The sequence below is a fragment of the Prionailurus bengalensis genome, chromosome B2, assembly GCF_016509475.1.
Source record: "Prionailurus bengalensis isolate Pbe53 chromosome B2, Fcat_Pben_1.1_paternal_pri, whole genome shotgun sequence".
Classification (NCBI taxonomy): Eukaryota; Metazoa; Chordata; class Mammalia; order Carnivora; family Felidae; genus Prionailurus; species Prionailurus bengalensis.
The window spans coordinates 32,227,663-32,243,450 of record NC_057349.1 but is presented as its reverse complement, the minus strand read 5'-3'; positions in this window follow the sequence as shown (position 1 = coordinate 32,243,450).

Here is a 15,788-nt window from a genome sequence, read left to right as displayed (position 1 = left end):
GATCTCAGGCTGTCTCAGCTCCCACCATCGGGGACAATGGCCCCACTTGCAATGGGATCTTCCTGTGTTCCCCCAACTGGCCGATTCTGCCCATCCCCCCCCCCCATCCTTCCCCTTCACTTCCTACAGTCTGTGAATGCACATACAATACCCAGAACAAACTGGATCACAGCTGTCCTTCAGGAGACTCAAGAAAATCCAAAGAGGTATGAAGGTGAAAGCCATGAAGAACCAACCAGAGTATGAGACCTTCCCCAGCCACGGACACTTCCGCTTGGTCAGAGACAAGTGCTTCGTGTCATGTCTGAGATTTCCTGAACATCTTTACGTTATGTTGCCCCACTGTTCTTGGCAGACAAGCATTAAAAATGGACAGGACTCTATGCCTGACCAGGAGGTGACTGGCCTGGCAGCTGGAGCGCCTCTCCCAGGCCACCGCTGAGGGCAGGGAGAAGAGCCTGCGAAAGTTGAACAGGTGGCAGCTATGAAGGGGACGAGGACCCATCACTGAGACCCTGAGGCTCAAGCAAGAGAGGGTCCCACAGGGATGGACCCAAGACCAGGAAGCAGGATGGGGCTTACACGGCAAGAGCCCTGCTATCATCATGGGAGGCTGAGATAAGGGAGATTGGCGTGACACAGCCGGGGGCAGATGTGATAGATGGTGGGTCCATGCAGAGGAAATGCCCAATGGGGCACCTTGCTCTCTGGGGATGGCAGCATGGGAGCCTGCAGAGGCTCATCAGATCAATGCCCAAGGGACAAGTGTGGAGAGTCCAAAGCCATGCCTTTCTCTACATCTCCTGGGCCCAGACGCCAAGCCCTAGAGGCTCCCCAAGGCTCAATGTTTAATGCTCTTTGGAGATGTGATGGGATGCTTCCAGACCTCCCATCAGGAGTGAGGGGCCTGGCCAAGGCTGGTCAGGCCAAGAGGACATGGGTGGGGTGACGGGCAATCTGCCCTCTGATCCTTACTTCTTGAATAGTTTTGTCCAGCCTCAAAGATCCCCAACCCAGACTGGTATCAGCTTGGGGTTCCTCTTTCCAAGCTCAGATATTTTCTCTCTTAAAAAAAAAAAAAAAAAGATTTGAACTCCCTTGCAAATGTAGAAAGAGGGAAGGAGCCCCTTAGAAGAAAAAGGCATCACTAACCTATTCTAGAATCCACCTTCAGTGAAGTTCTTAAGTTCCTCTCTGAGCTTCCCTGTCCCGCTGTCTGACATTTTCTGAACTTGGGAGGTAGTGGGACCCTGCGGGCCAGGGGGAGATCTCTAGGTACCTTCCATTCCTTTTCATTGTGTTGGCCATGCTGGGGTCTCAGAGGCAGCGGTGGTGGCACTGTTAGCTAGAAAAGGAGAACAGGGCCGGAACCAACTACGCTAAAGCTGGAAAGAGGTCCAGATTAGAGTCTCCATCCACAACTTGGGTATTTGAGTGGGGGTGGGGAGGGAGGGGACAAGGGTCTGGGGGGGAAGTGCCACCTGTTCCCGCACGTAGTCCAAGGCCCTGCCTGTCTGCCACTGGACTGAGCACTGTCACCCAAGGACTGTGACACCCCACAGTCTCTGTATGCACAGCACCACACCTCCACTCCATCAGACAGCCTGGGGACCACACTTCTCCCTCTCTGACCTTCAGACACCCCTGTGGACTGCCTGGCCCTCCAGAGCCGACCCCATGCCTAGGCAGGGAGAATAGAACTGTGCATTTTTGGTCCTCCCTTTCCCTGCCTCCAAGGGGTTCAGGCTCAAATGAAACCAGGCTTAAATCCCATTCCACGAATCTCTCAGCGTGCCATCTGTCAGGGAGCAAACATTAGCCAGCCCCCGGCCCCAAGATGCATTCTCTATCAGTGCCTGGCGGGACATTGATGCAACTCTTGTCCCAGAGACCTGGTGCTTGTCCATCTGTTGTCACCCACCCATTCATCCATTCAACAAATACTCATTGAGGGCCTAACTGTGTCAGGCCCCATTCTAGAAGCTGAAGGTACAGCTGCAGTCAAGAATGACCAGCACCCCCTGCCGCCCGCCCACCCCGCATGGAGCTTACCCTCTAGGAAGGAAAGACAGACAACCAATAAGAAAACCAAGATGGACAAGGTCTATCCAGATAATGTCAAGAAAATAGGACCAACAGGAGAGTCTTGGGGGGTGGAGAGAGGCCTCTGGAGATGAAGGACATCAGAGAAGGCTTTTCTGGGAGGACAGTTAGCTGAGCTGGACTGGGAAGGAGGAGCCAACAACACACAGAAGAAACGTGTGTCAGGAGAAGCCAGACGGTGTCTCTTCTGGGAACCGATTAGGGCTCGGAGGAAGGCAAGATCTCTGCTCCCTAAGGAAAAGCCGCTGGCCATCCAGGGCTCTCTGGAGGCCCCTCTGCCTGACAGTCTGCCAGGCTTGTCTCTGGTGGGAACTCTACTCCCATCACCCCACCAGGATCCTGCCCTGCTGCCTCATCCCCACCCAGTTACTACTGAAGAGGAAAGACAAGCACAGCCCAGACTAAGATCATATCAGAGGTCCTCTCCCCCAGTCCCCACTCTGTTCTGTCCCTCCCTAGGGTGCAAGAACATCCAGGGGCCCCTGGGTGGCTCAGTCGGTTAAGCGTCCAACTTCAGCTCAGGTCATGATCTCACAGTCCGTGAGTTCGAGCCCCGCATCGGGCTCTGTGCTGACAGCTCGGAGCCTGGAGCCTGCTTCAGGTTCTGTGTCTCCTTCTCTCTCTGCCCCTCTGCCTCTCATGCTCTCTGTCTCTCTCAAAAGTAAATAAATATTAAAAAAAAAAAAAAAGAACATCTGAAGGATGATTTATTGCCTCCACTGTTCAGTTTGGCCTGTATTCCTGGGCCACCTGGGCTGTCCCCTGTTTCCAGCCATCCTGGAGCCTGGTTGTGGACGCCAGCCCCGCCCTGGGAGGGACCTCCTTCCTTCCCCTCCCTGTTCCCCAAACCCTATCAGTCCCCTACAGCCCTCCCTCTGAACTGACCTGGCCGGGACAGGACTGATTATGGGGCCCTCTGGTCCCATATGCAAAGCAGCAGTTCCAAAGCCCAGCCTGCCCACTTAGACGATGGTCTGGCTTAGGAAACCCTAAGGTCTGTCTCCTCAGCCCAGTGTCCAAGTCCACAGCTTTCCTAAGCAAATCTTCCCTTCTTGGTCCCTTCACCCCCACTACCTCACCCCTACCACACCCACCTGAGCCTTTCCTGCATTCCCTTGCTCCTGAGAGCGTCCCAAGCACCAGGTTTAACTCCTGCATTGCCCTTGAACTCCTCTCTTCCACCCTCACTGAGCTGTCATCAGTCGTTGGAGCAAATGTCATTGTTGTCTATAGCCAGCGTCCAGGAATATTCAATATCTTTTAATACAGGACCACCGCCCACCATCACACAGGCAGCCTGGCTTCCCTGAAGCTCCGCAGTTATCCCCAGGGTGGGTGTGCAGGGGCGGGGCAGGGGGAGGGGGAGCTTTGCAAAAAATGCTGGGTCAGCTCTCTCTTCAATATATTATCTTGCTTTAGTCTTAGAGATTAAAACCGAAGTTCAGCCATAAATGGAGTTTCATAAAACAGTAAATACAATATGGGATTCAGACAATAAAATCTCTGTTGTTGGAGGACTGCGGAGATGGTGGTGGGCTAGAGTGGAGGACGAGGTCCCAGACCTCGGAGAGCAGGTCAAAGGTGATAGAAGGGAGGAGGGTGCGAGGAGGGGGGGATGTTGTAGGTATCTAGATACTTCCCCCTCCCCCAGCCACCACCAAAAAATAGCCACATATTATTATTTTAATCTTTATTTATTTTTGAGAGAGAGATAGCGTGTGAGCAGGGGAGGAGCAGAGAACAAGGGAGACACAGAATAGGAAGCAGACTCCAGGCTCCGAGCTGTCAGCCCAGAGCCCAATGCGGGGCTCGAACTCACGAACCGTGAGATCATGACCTGAGCCGAAGCCAGACGCTCAGCTGACTGAGCCACCCATGTGCCCCAAAGAGCCATAGACTCTTTAGTGACACTACAGAACGACTCCTGGGGCAGGAGGAAGGAGGAGCCCTTGGAGGCCTGTCTCCTGCTGCTTCCTAGTTGTCTCGCTAAAGTCAAGTCATGTGGAGGGGAGAGGCCCAGAGGACAAACCAGCTGAGGGCTAGATGGTTCTGGGAGTTTGCTGGGGATGAGGAAGCAAGTGGGGGAAGGGTCCTGGCGGGGGGTGGTTGGGGGGCTTCAGGAGTTTGGATTTGGGGGCACGCAGGAGGGAGAGAAAGACAGGGCTTGGCCACCTCCACGCCCAGGAAAGAGGCTCTTTCAGCCCGGCTGGAGGTGGGCTGAAGGCAGACTCTGTTGTTGGTGCAAGTGGGTGGTCAGGAGGCGGAAGGGAGAGCCGGAGCTGCGGCCACTGCCAGAGACAAGCTGCCCGCAAGAGTTCCCCCTCATACTGTCAATCATTTGCATATATATGGCCCAAAAGGGTGGCCATCATTTCCCCTCCTCCCTTCTCTGCTCCCAACATCCCCAAACGGCTATCCTCCCAGCCACACCTTATCCACGGAGCATCCTGCCCCACTACGAATCTTCACGCCTCTCCCTTTCCCCTTATACATTGGGGTCTTCTTCACTGTCTCTCTCTGCCTCATCCTCTTCGCCTCCCCAGCCCCCTTGGTAACTTGCCAAGGTCTAGAACCTCCGATCTCCAGGTCAACCCACACGTAGCGAGTGCTTGCTGCCACGTTCTCTGGCCCAGCCGATACCCAGGCCGGGTCACCACTTCATTCTAGCACCCCTACTCTCCTGCTGGATTCGTTGTCCTCCAATTCTGCTCCTCCGAGCGTTCTGATACAAGACAGGCGGGGCCTCTGCCTTTGGCTGGATCAAGGGCTCCAAGTTGCTGGGACTGTGATGCAAATGGAATCGGAGTAGTTTTTTATCGAAAATAGGAGCAAATGACAATTGGTGCCAAACTGCACCGAGATTCCGATTGGTACCTGCCCAGTGACAGTCAGTAGTCAGGAGGAAATGCAAAGGGATGGAAAGCAAATGGTAACATTCACCCACGTAATCTGACCACTGGCAGGCCCGGGGAGGGGCAAAAAGCAAAGACAAATCCGTAGCCGTTCCTACACGCGCATCCCAAGTCGAGAAATCAAACGGCGTGGCTGGTGCCGTCCCCACAGAAGTGAGTGAGACACAACTGGCGGAAGGCAGCTGGACCGATGACAGTGGCTCTGACCGATGAGAAATTCTACAGGAGGGAAGAAGGCAGGAGGCTGCTCAAACAATCCTCCATTGCGCGGATCAGCAAACCGCGGTAACGTGGCCATAATGGACTCGTTGTCGATAACTAAAGCTCATTTTACTAATTGCCCTGCGATGTTCCCCAAAGCTCTCTAGACCTTTCGTCTTTTCTAGTTGTGCCACTTTGCTGGACGATGAGCTCCAAACGTTACTCCCATCAGTCAGTTGCCACTTTACTCCTCGGAATAAAACTCCCCCTCTCGGGGCTCAGATTGCTCACTGCCTCTTCAGGACGAGCAACAGAGGTGAGGCTCTCAGTGAAGATACGTGGCTGTGTCCTCAAATACAGAGTTTTTGACGGGAAATAGGCTGGGTTGGAGTGGGAGGGGTCCTCAGGGCGGTATCGAGGCTCTCAGTGCCCACATGATCTTTAACGCTCTGGTGGCAGAGGGATGGCCCTAGTACGCCCTCCCTGGTACTCAATTTCCGGGAAAGGAACCAAGATGAAATGTGGCCTTTCATAAGGGAAAAAATCAAAAGGAATTGTTTAAAGAGCAAAAACCCCACAGAAAGCCTTGGAGAAGACTTGAACACAGAGAAGGAAAAACAAAACAAAACACAACATAGGACAGAAAGTCTAGGGCCATGACCAGACCCCACAGAATGCCCACTGCAAAGCCACCGTGAGCAACAAGCCCACTGGGAGGGGCAGCCTGGGGACGGGCAGAGCCCCAGGCTCCTCACATACACCCAGTGGGCCCCTCACAGCCACCGAAAGCGGTAACTGAGAATGACTGTGGCCACAGAGAGATTCCATCAGCGACCGAATGACGGCAGGACGCACAGAACCCCAGACAACACACGTCTTATGAACTAATAAAGGCAGACGTACCCTCGCGTCTGCCAATGACACACAGAGGGAGAAGGACTGTTGTGCACAGTGTCCAAACTAGCCCTCTCTCACCACCACCCAGTTGGCTCCTGGGGGAGCCAGAGGAGCTGTGGCCAGGAGAGATGCTTCTATCCTTCTTGCCGGGACCCGGGCAAAGCCTTGGCCACAGATCATGTCCGTGCGAGTGCTTTGAACAATAAAAGGGTCTATACCCATCGCTATTGTTACCGTGTAACACTATGGTTAAACCCTCACGCTCCCTTCTTTCTGGCCCGGACATCGTAAGACCTCGAGCATGGTTGCCCAACAACTTCTAGCAGGGATGTTGAGGATCTCTTGGGCACCTTGGGGCCAATTAGAAAAGGCACCCCTCCCGGGTGGATCTGGGACTGCGGGGCCCTGTACGGCCTGCTGAGGGGAGCTGGCACCCTCTAGCAGAGGGATAGCCTCAGCTACCTCCCAGGTACTCCGTTTTAGACAAAGGCCATAGCTGTAGGCCTTGCTTCAGGAGACACTAGACACAAAGCTTGGACGATTCCAGAGGGGAGATGGCCTTTAGTTATTTATGATGTGGTTGGGCATCAAGAATGCCTTTCGTCATTACGGACGAGGGCAGGGGGAGGAGACGGAGGGGATGGCGCTGGAGAGGGAGGATCATTGTCATCTTCATACCTGCTGCTTCCAACAGGCCAGGAGGCCCAACTTCTGTTATCGGAGGTGATCTCAGAAGGGACTGGCCTTGGAGCCCAAGGGAATTATTGCTTCACATGAGATAGTCTCCCTCTTTTTAAAGCAAGCTTTTTTTTTTTTTTTCTGAAGGAGAATAAGCACACAGAAAAATGCCCCTGTCACGAATGCACAAGGCAGTGCATTTCGTTGGCTGAATGGGCCTGTGGAGCTCCTGGGGAACAATTGGTACCCCGGTACCTCCCTTTTCTAGTGACCTCTTCCCCCAAGAGTCATCACTGTCCTGGAACCTAAAGCCGCCGATTACTTTTGCCTGTTGGTAGAACTTTACGGAAAGGATGGCAAATAGCACCTAGTCTTTTATGTCTGACCTCTTTTGCTCAACAGTTACATGTTTCTGAGGCTTATCCAAGCTATTGCATGGAATTGTACAGTATTCCCCTATAGAAATATACCACAAGTTATTTATCCATTATCCAGTTGATGGGCATTTGGGAAATTTGACATTTTCAATTGACTTTTTGTCTGTTGGCTGGTTACAACGATAATCAAATAGTCCAGGAGTCATTATAAAAACATGTCCCCATTTTTCAATCTCATGGAGGACTCCAGGCCCTGGGGTCCCACTGGGGTCTCAGCACCCAGGATTCACTCGCTTCCTTTTTTTTTTTTAAGGTTTCTTTATTTTTGAGAGAGAGTGACAGAGACAAGAGCCTGAGCAAGGTAGGGCCAGAGAAGGAGAGACACGGAATTGGAAGGAGGCTCCAGACTCCGAGCTGTCAGCACAGAGCCTGACGCGGGGCTCAAACCCACAAACCGCGAGATCGAGACCCGAGCCAAAGTTGGATGCTTAACCAACTGAGCCGCCCAGGCGCCCCTGTTCACTTCCTTCCTTCACTGCTTAGACCCTCATGTCACCAACATTCACTCCTATGAGCTGTTGCCCATTTGTCTCAGCCTCCTTGGAGACCCCTAATCCGGGAACAGTCCCCGACGTGGGCTTTCAATTTCAAGTTCTCAGGCCTCTAAGTACCTCAGAAAAGCTGCTGTCCAGCACAGTGTGAGCCCTTGGCACCTACCTCCTTTTCACTTGGCTATGAAGTCTCCAGACACCTTGCAACCATTAGCTGAAAACCCTGAAAATGCCCTCAGCAGCAGTCTCACGAGAACAGGGAGGGCCCGGTGCTCAGTGTGCCTGCATCCACCCCTCCCCTGCTCCCACCAGCTGCACCTGCCTCTCCCAAAGTCTCTCCGAGCCTTCCACCAGCCCCTCCCAGCCCCCGTCCCCAGGACTTGGTCCTCAGAAACCCTCAGCCCCTCCTTCTCTGGGGGCATCTCCCCATCAAGCGGCTTCCTGCTGGGGCCACACAGCACTCCTACCGTGCCACAGAAGCAGCCCCCAGCCCAGCTTCCTACCAGCCTTGCTAAGTCCGCAAGATACAGCTGATGCCTTCAAAACGTAACCTACAGGCGGCATTCGACATGGTCACCAGGGCTCTCTCTGTCCCTTGATTTCTGGGACACCAACTTTTCCTAATCCCTCTCTCTCCATCCTCCCGACCCCTACCATGCCTTTTCGTAGTCCCTTCCCTGGTTCTCTCCCTGTGCCTGACCCTCAAGCGTCGACTTTACCCAGAGTTCCGGGTTCATCTCTATTTTCTGCCTCCTCCTCTCGGCAACACCAACTATGGGGACCCCCAGCTCTCCCCACCCCCGGCCCCACCTTTCCTTGCTGGGGTTCAGGCTTCCTATCCAGCCATTCCATCTGAAGATTCCAGAAGTCTCGGAAAGGTACCTTGTGAATTATAGCCTATTCAGATTAGAAAACAAACCATCAGAGCGCTTTTTTTTTTTTTTTTTTTTTTGCCACACAAACCACACAGTGTAAAGCCCAGCAAAGCCTTGCCAGGTGGGTTGCACAGCAAACAGTCTGGCCCTGCTGAGCATCCGTGGTGCCTAATCTTGCAGGGTATAAAGGTGGGGGGTCTCCCACACTACCCAATAAAGTGCACTGGAATTATTGGTGGAGTGTCAGATTTGTGTGCGCACCGAAAGGAAACATGGATTTCAGACACTGAGAAACCACACTGGAGAGAAGGGCTGTCTCAGCCAGGGAGCCAGCAGGGACAAAGACCCTGCCACGCCGGGAAGCTTGAGCAAAGCTCAGTGATCCAACTGTCTACAATGACAGGATTTAGAACACGCTTCAGTAAGAAATAGACGACCTTAAAGCAGGGGAAGCACACAGCTACGAGAGCCAGAGAGGGCAACTGTGCTCAGAGGGCGGCCGGCCCAGACCCGTGGCGTCCCGCCGAGGGACACCCAGAGCCAGTCCTCACTCTCTCCGACTTCATTAGCCTCCCGATGGCTCGGGGCCGGTGCCTCTGGGCCCAGAGCAGGACAGAGAGGCTTCGGAGGGGGTTGGAGAGTGGCTCTGGAGAAGAATGTGAGAGGGTGACGTGTAAAGACAGAGGACCATCACTGACCCTGCGATAGAGACCAGGAAGTAAAACTGGGAGGACCCACTGACCTTGCTGGAGCCTTGTCCCCCAACCTTATTCGTAGATAGTTAAGTAGTGCCTGTGGGGAAGCATGGCTTCCGGTACGGCCTTGCAACAGGGACAAGGGTCTGGGCACCCCTGAGCACACGAAGCCAGGGAAAGGTAAGACCACCAGCAGGAAGTACAATAGAAGCTCATTTGGCCCCCACACAGCAAGAGGTTTCCACATCTGAGACCACCTCGAAGTTCTGTTCACGCCACCTCAAGCAGAACGTTTGCAAGGCTTTTTTCTCTAGTCAAGAGGAAAGAGTCACGGAGCTCAAGGCATTCTAGAAAGAGGAGGGCTGTATCGCTCCTATGCATAAGGATTTGGCAGCAGGGATGGTGAGTCAGTTCACAGGATGATGCTGTATCGGGGCTGGGACAGGCCCTGGAGCTGTAAGGACCCTCTTCTAACCAGTTTCAAGTTTTTTTGTTGTTTTGTTTTGTTTTTTTTTTTTTTTTGGTAGCCTCTTCCATTATTCTCCCCTAGAATGATCTGCTGTTACTCTGTCCCTGCAGACCTCCAGGGTAGATTCTCTTTCTTTGGGGAGAGGGCACACAGTGTTCCTGCCTGGGGGGGGGGGGGGACTCCTGCCCCACACGTCCTGCTGTCCCTTCTCTGACTGCCTTTGTTTTCTTCCTCCAGAAGCAGCAGTTGCTGAGATGACAGCCAGGAGAAAGAAGGAAGAGAGAGGGACCTGACCACCTGCTGGTGGGGCTGCTGAGGCCCCTGTCATCTCAGAGACTTTGAAGGCAAAGGAGGAAAAAGGCCTCAGGAATTCAGCTCTCTTCCCTCCCTAAAAGGCGTCTGCCTCCAGCTCTTCCGGAAAGACCATTCCAGACTCAGAGTGGCCCTCCTTCTAGAGCAGAGCCTTGTTGGCCTTTCGGGGAAGCAGAAAGCCCCAGATCATCCTGCTTCACAGTTTTATCTAGGATCCAAGAGAGCACAACTTGACCGTTCATGCCCTGCCGATGGGCAGGTCCCCGTTTGCCAGTAGAGAGGGGGAAGGAAGACCAGGCTGCCCAAGTCAAGTGACAAGGTCAGTAATGTAGCGAATGGGACAGAGTAAGAATGGAGCTCAATCTGGAAGGGGGCCCAGTGTCTGAGGGCCAGGGTGTCCAGGTAGAAGGAAAGACATCCTCCCTGAGATCCATCCCGGGAGTGGACCCAGGTCTTTGGGTCATCACCATCCACCTCTCTCCAGGCCCTTTCTGCGCCACTGGTCCCCACCACTGCCCCCAGACCTCTCCCTCTCCTGTGCCTTCAAGGTGGCCTCAAGGACAGGAAAAAGCCATTGGAAGGACCTTTCCTGGCTGACGGGAACCCCTAAGACATGGCAGAGCCAGATGTGTCTGGTGGTTACCCCACATAGCCCTCTCTTCTTTTGGGTCCCATTTGGCTCTGTGCTTGACCGTCTCCCAGCAGTCCAGTCCTGTGGCCTCTGTGTGCGTCTACCTCCCTTTCTTCAGGACTATCTTTTGGCTTCTCCTCCTCTGTTTTCATCCTTGTCTCTCTCCTCCTGGACTCTTCTCTCTCCTACCACTGTGTCTGGTCTTACCGTTCCTCTCTGACCCTTCCTGTTTCTCTCCACCGTCACGCAGTGGATGAGGGCCAGAACATAGAGCTGATGTCACAGGAAAGAGTGCCTGGCACAGTCCCTGAGTGGAGCCTCGTGGTGTCTGAGGAAGGACTCGCCTTTCCCCTTCCACCGGCCCCGCACCCTTCTGTGAGATGCGAGGTGTGAGGAAGGCGGGGTGGGGCACAGGAGGAAGCTGAAAAACGCACCAGCTTCCTGCCTTCACCCCATCCGAAGCCTGCCTTTCCCTGACAGGGCTCCTCTCCCAGCTCTTCTAAAGAAGAGAAGGTGCTCCTTTTCTGATCCATCCCAGCCTGGCAGCACCCTCCTCTGACATCTTACCTCATCTTCCTGACCATTCTATCCCCACCCCCTTCCTCGGTGACGCTCCCTCCTCTTCTTGGCGCCCCCCCACCCCCCCTTCTTCCCATCTTCATCTATCAGCAACCCAGAGGACTCTCACATTCACCTCCCCACCAAGGCTAGGAAGAGTGCCTGGCACATAGCAGGTGCTCAATAAATATTTGTTGAATGCATGAATTGAGAGCTCTGGCATCAGGCTCATAGGTTTTATCTTTGCCCCAATCCTTCCCCCTGCATAGGTTCCCGGGTGGAGACAGAGCTGTCTCTACTCCTGTCTACTTGCGCAACGCATCCATCCCCACAGCCAAACCTTGAACCTGGACATCACCTAAGAGGCGCGCCATCCTGGCTGTCCACAATTCCCTTCTCTCAAAATGCTTCCGTGGCTGCTCATCTCAACTCGCGGGCCTCCAAGTTCCTATCTGGTTCCTCTACCCCACGTCACTTCTTTACATCTCCCTTCACACTGGGCCGGCCTTGCCTTTTCCCCCAGCCTTGGAACAGCTTGACCTTTCTTTCTTTCTAGTCTTACACTTGAGCTCTGCTAAGAGAAAAATGCAGAACTGCAGGTTTGTTCTATTACGAAGGTGTGATTAACCAGCCTTCTTCTGTCGCCAGCTGGGTCAGTTTACTAACCCTTTTTTCCATTCCCAGAGTTTCCTGTTGCCCTCAGAAGTTCTTAGACTGTCTCCATCACTTGTCACTTCGGTGACACATCCATTCTCGGTTCACAGGTCATCAGCCGTGAACTCCCTCCCAGGCCCTCTCACCCTCTCTGCACACCGCCCCACCCCCACCGCCGATTATCTGGTCATACCCTCCCCCAAACATGCTCTTCACTCTTTTTTTAGGGATGATTCCTCCACTGGGACTTTGGATCCCACAGGTCATTCAGCACATACCAGGCTGGCCAAATATCCCTCTCCTTAGGATCCTGTGAAATTACTTCTGCTTTTGCTTCCTCCCCGCCCCCAGCCTACCCAGGGGTCAACACCTCCCGATATAAAGCTTCCCTCTACCACGCCTCTTCCCTAAGCTAGCATCCTCTTTCAAAAATGCTGTTCATTGAAAAATAAATAAATAAATAAATAAAAAACTGAGGGTTGATGGGGGGTGGGAGGGAGGGGAGGGTGGGTGATGGGTATTGAGGAGGGCACCTTTTGGGATGAGCACTGGGTGTTGTATGGAAACCAATTCGACAATAAACTTCATATATTGAAAAATAGAAAGATAAATAAATAAAACAAAAAACAAAAATGCTGTTCCCCAGAAAACTTCTGGAAAGGTCTTCGCGGTCTGTATACACAGATTGCCCATCCCTCCTGTCCACCCTACCCAGTGCTATTGGCCTCTGCTCCCCCAGTCTAATGAATCTGAGGTCCCAGAGGGCTATATCCTATGAACTTCCTTTTTTACCACAGAAGAAACACATGCTCATTTGAACCACACCAGTGGGAGAACCAAATACCGTGAGTCCTCCCCACCCCAACCCCCCACTCCTTACCCCACCCTGAATCCCATCTCCAGAGGAAATAGTGTTAAAGGTAGAATATGGATGGATCCTTCCAGATATTTTTCTATGCATAAACATATATAAAGTTTTATGCACACAAATAGTTTTAGAAACTTAAATGGGACCCTAGGACACATATGGTTCTGTCACTTGCTTTATTTTAATTAATGTATCAACATGTTTCCATATCAGTGCCCACATCCCCATCACGTTTTTGGGGAGGCTGCATTTGTATCCCATCCACCGATGCAGGTGAATTTAGCCACCACCCCCCAATTAACGACCGCTCAGTCTGTTTCCAATTTGTTCAACATTGCAAGGCCAAGGCAACTACCCTTGCATGTGTATCCTTACAAAGTTACGGGAGCATTTCTGTTGGAGAGGCTTCCCAAAGTGAAACTGCTTTTTACATTAAAAATGGCCCTCCAAAGAGGCTATCCCAGCTCCCCTGCCCCCCCCACCCCCCCATAGCACAAGAGGGTGTTTCTGTCCGTGCCTGGGCAGGTGCCTGATAACCATTCCCTCATGACATCTGTAGCACAGCCCCACCCCCCACTTCTGCTGTTGGGTTACTTCTTACCTCTCCTCAAACCTTCCCCCACGCCTCCACATGGCCCATCCTCCTCTGCCCCCCCCCCCCAATGTTGTCTCCTGAGTTTCCTGTGTTTGCTTTTTGAATGGCCTCCTGTATCATCTTTATGCTAATGGGCTTCACATGGGTCTCTAACCACCCCCCTTGGGGCTCCAGACCCTTTCTTTCCATACCCTTCAAGGAGCAGGGAAGTCAAGCAATTGGAGTGAACTGCCCAATGAATGAGGGTTGCACAGGTGAGTGTGAGGAAAAGGAGAACTCATATCGCCCCTTTCATTCATGCATTCTGCATATATTTATTGAGAACCTATTAAGTGCTGGGGGGTCGCAAGAGAAGCTGGGGGCAATAGTGAGCTGAACCAGGCAAAGTCAGTCTTGCTGGGGGGAGGTAATCGCACAAATAAACGTACGATTTCAAACTGTGCTAAATGCCACAAGGGAGTGATTTGTGGAGATGTCCCTGACAGCTGCCAGGTCCAAGGGGCCCAGGAAGGTGCTCCCCAGGGAAGGACATTGGACCTGAGATCTGAATGATGGGCTGAGCAGACGAAGCAGGTTGGGGAGGAGCTCTCCACACCGGAATGGAAGGCCTGGCCAGAGAGGAGTAAGGCACATTCCGGGGTCCTCAAGGAATGAGGACAGAGTTTGACATATGGCTGACGGCTTGGGAAGACTTGGGATGGAGAGGCAGGCAGTGGAGTAAGATGTGTGCTTTGTGAGAGTCTTGCTCTTGACCTTGCCTGAATTTCTTGCCATAGGAAATAACAGGAAAACGCTTGGTTCCCCCTGCTTTGCCCCTCTTGGACCACGGGAACTCGGATTTAGGATGCACTGATGGGGGAAGCAGGAAGCAGAAGACTTCCCCCTGCCATTCACTGATTGTCCTTCTTCTATCCCTAAATTCTGCCTTTGCAGATTTAACCCTTTTCCTTGGTTGGACCTTCAAAAGCTTCCTAATAAGTCATTCACTGAAAAGAGCAAGTTAGCATCTGAATCACAGCATGGGGGGGAAGGGGTGGGGAGGAGGTTGGCTTGTGACCCATCAGTCTACTCTTCTGTTCTGGCCCGGCCCACCTCTCGCTTTCAGAGGCATGTTATTCTCAACTCTGGGGACCTGTGCCAGGCAGTGCTTTCTCATGGGGAGGGTTTCTATTTTTTCAGTCACTGGCATTTTCTGCTCTTGCGATCTGGGCACCTCTCGATCAAGCCTCAGCAACGCTGACCCTTGTGGGTAAAACAAAGCCACTTAAATTGGCCACGGGCCCCATCTTCCATCTAACATAAATCTCCGCAGATGGTGGTCTGACCACTGGCTGCCCTATCTGGCTGGCCACTCAGAGGCTTCCGTGGGCACCAACCGAAACGAAAGAACAGGTGATGTACAGTCTGGAGCCTCATCCCAGCCACCCTTCAGCTTTTCAGCCAAGAACCACCCACTCTTTGCTCAGGGAGGCCTCACTGACCTCTAACCATAGGGACTCCCTTTTGTCTCCCTAGAAGAAATGCCGTTTCCATCTACAAGGAGACTTACCCTCCCCTCAAAGTTTGAAACATGTCAGTTGCTGGTCCTTTTCACACACCTGGCCAATCCCGTACTTGATGCCGAGGTCCAGCCTACTCCCCTGGCCACACCAGCCTCTTGTGTGCCGCCTGGGGCCCTTGGGGTGAGGACTTAAAAGTTCTCCAAGAAATAGGCCAGCCAGCGGCGCCCCCCACCCCCAATTCCACAGCAGCCCTACGCACATTAGCAAGCCCACTGTGACATCGCATGAGTTCACCCCCCTGTGCGTGTCCACACTGATTAACCAGCCACTAAGCCTTGCCTCAGGAGTCACCGAGGCGCTCGCCCAGGGCTGGGCCTCTGACTTTGAACTTGTAGTGAAGAGGGGGTTCCCCGTAAGGGGAGACCGACCCTCCTTTCTGGATTCTCGTTCTGAAAGTGTGGAATAAGAGGGCAACAGCTCCTCTCCCTTCTCAACCGGAGAGACCTCGCTCGATATACTTCCGTTCCATTCCAGAGGCCTCCTCCAATCAGCAGGAGACTGGTCGCTGCGGTAACAGCACCGAGAGGTTATGAAACAAAGAACAAATGAAGCCAAGCCCTCTCGGAGAACAGAGCTTTCAGGAATGAAGCCCTCCGTTCATTCATGGAGGAAAGGATGTGGGGGGTGATCTCGGGGCTCCTTTCACCTGGACAGGCACGTGGCTGCCACCAGAGCTCTCCCACCTGGTGTTGGGGCCCCCCGCCAGGTGTTGTGGTTTCCCAGCCCAGGGGACGATGTGCTGGCTTAGGGTCTGAAAAGGCTACAGTGCCAGCAGAGACAGCCCTCGGTGACCTCAGTTCTCCAATGCAAACTTGGGAACCCTCTTCTGCATGAAGAAAGGGATATAGTC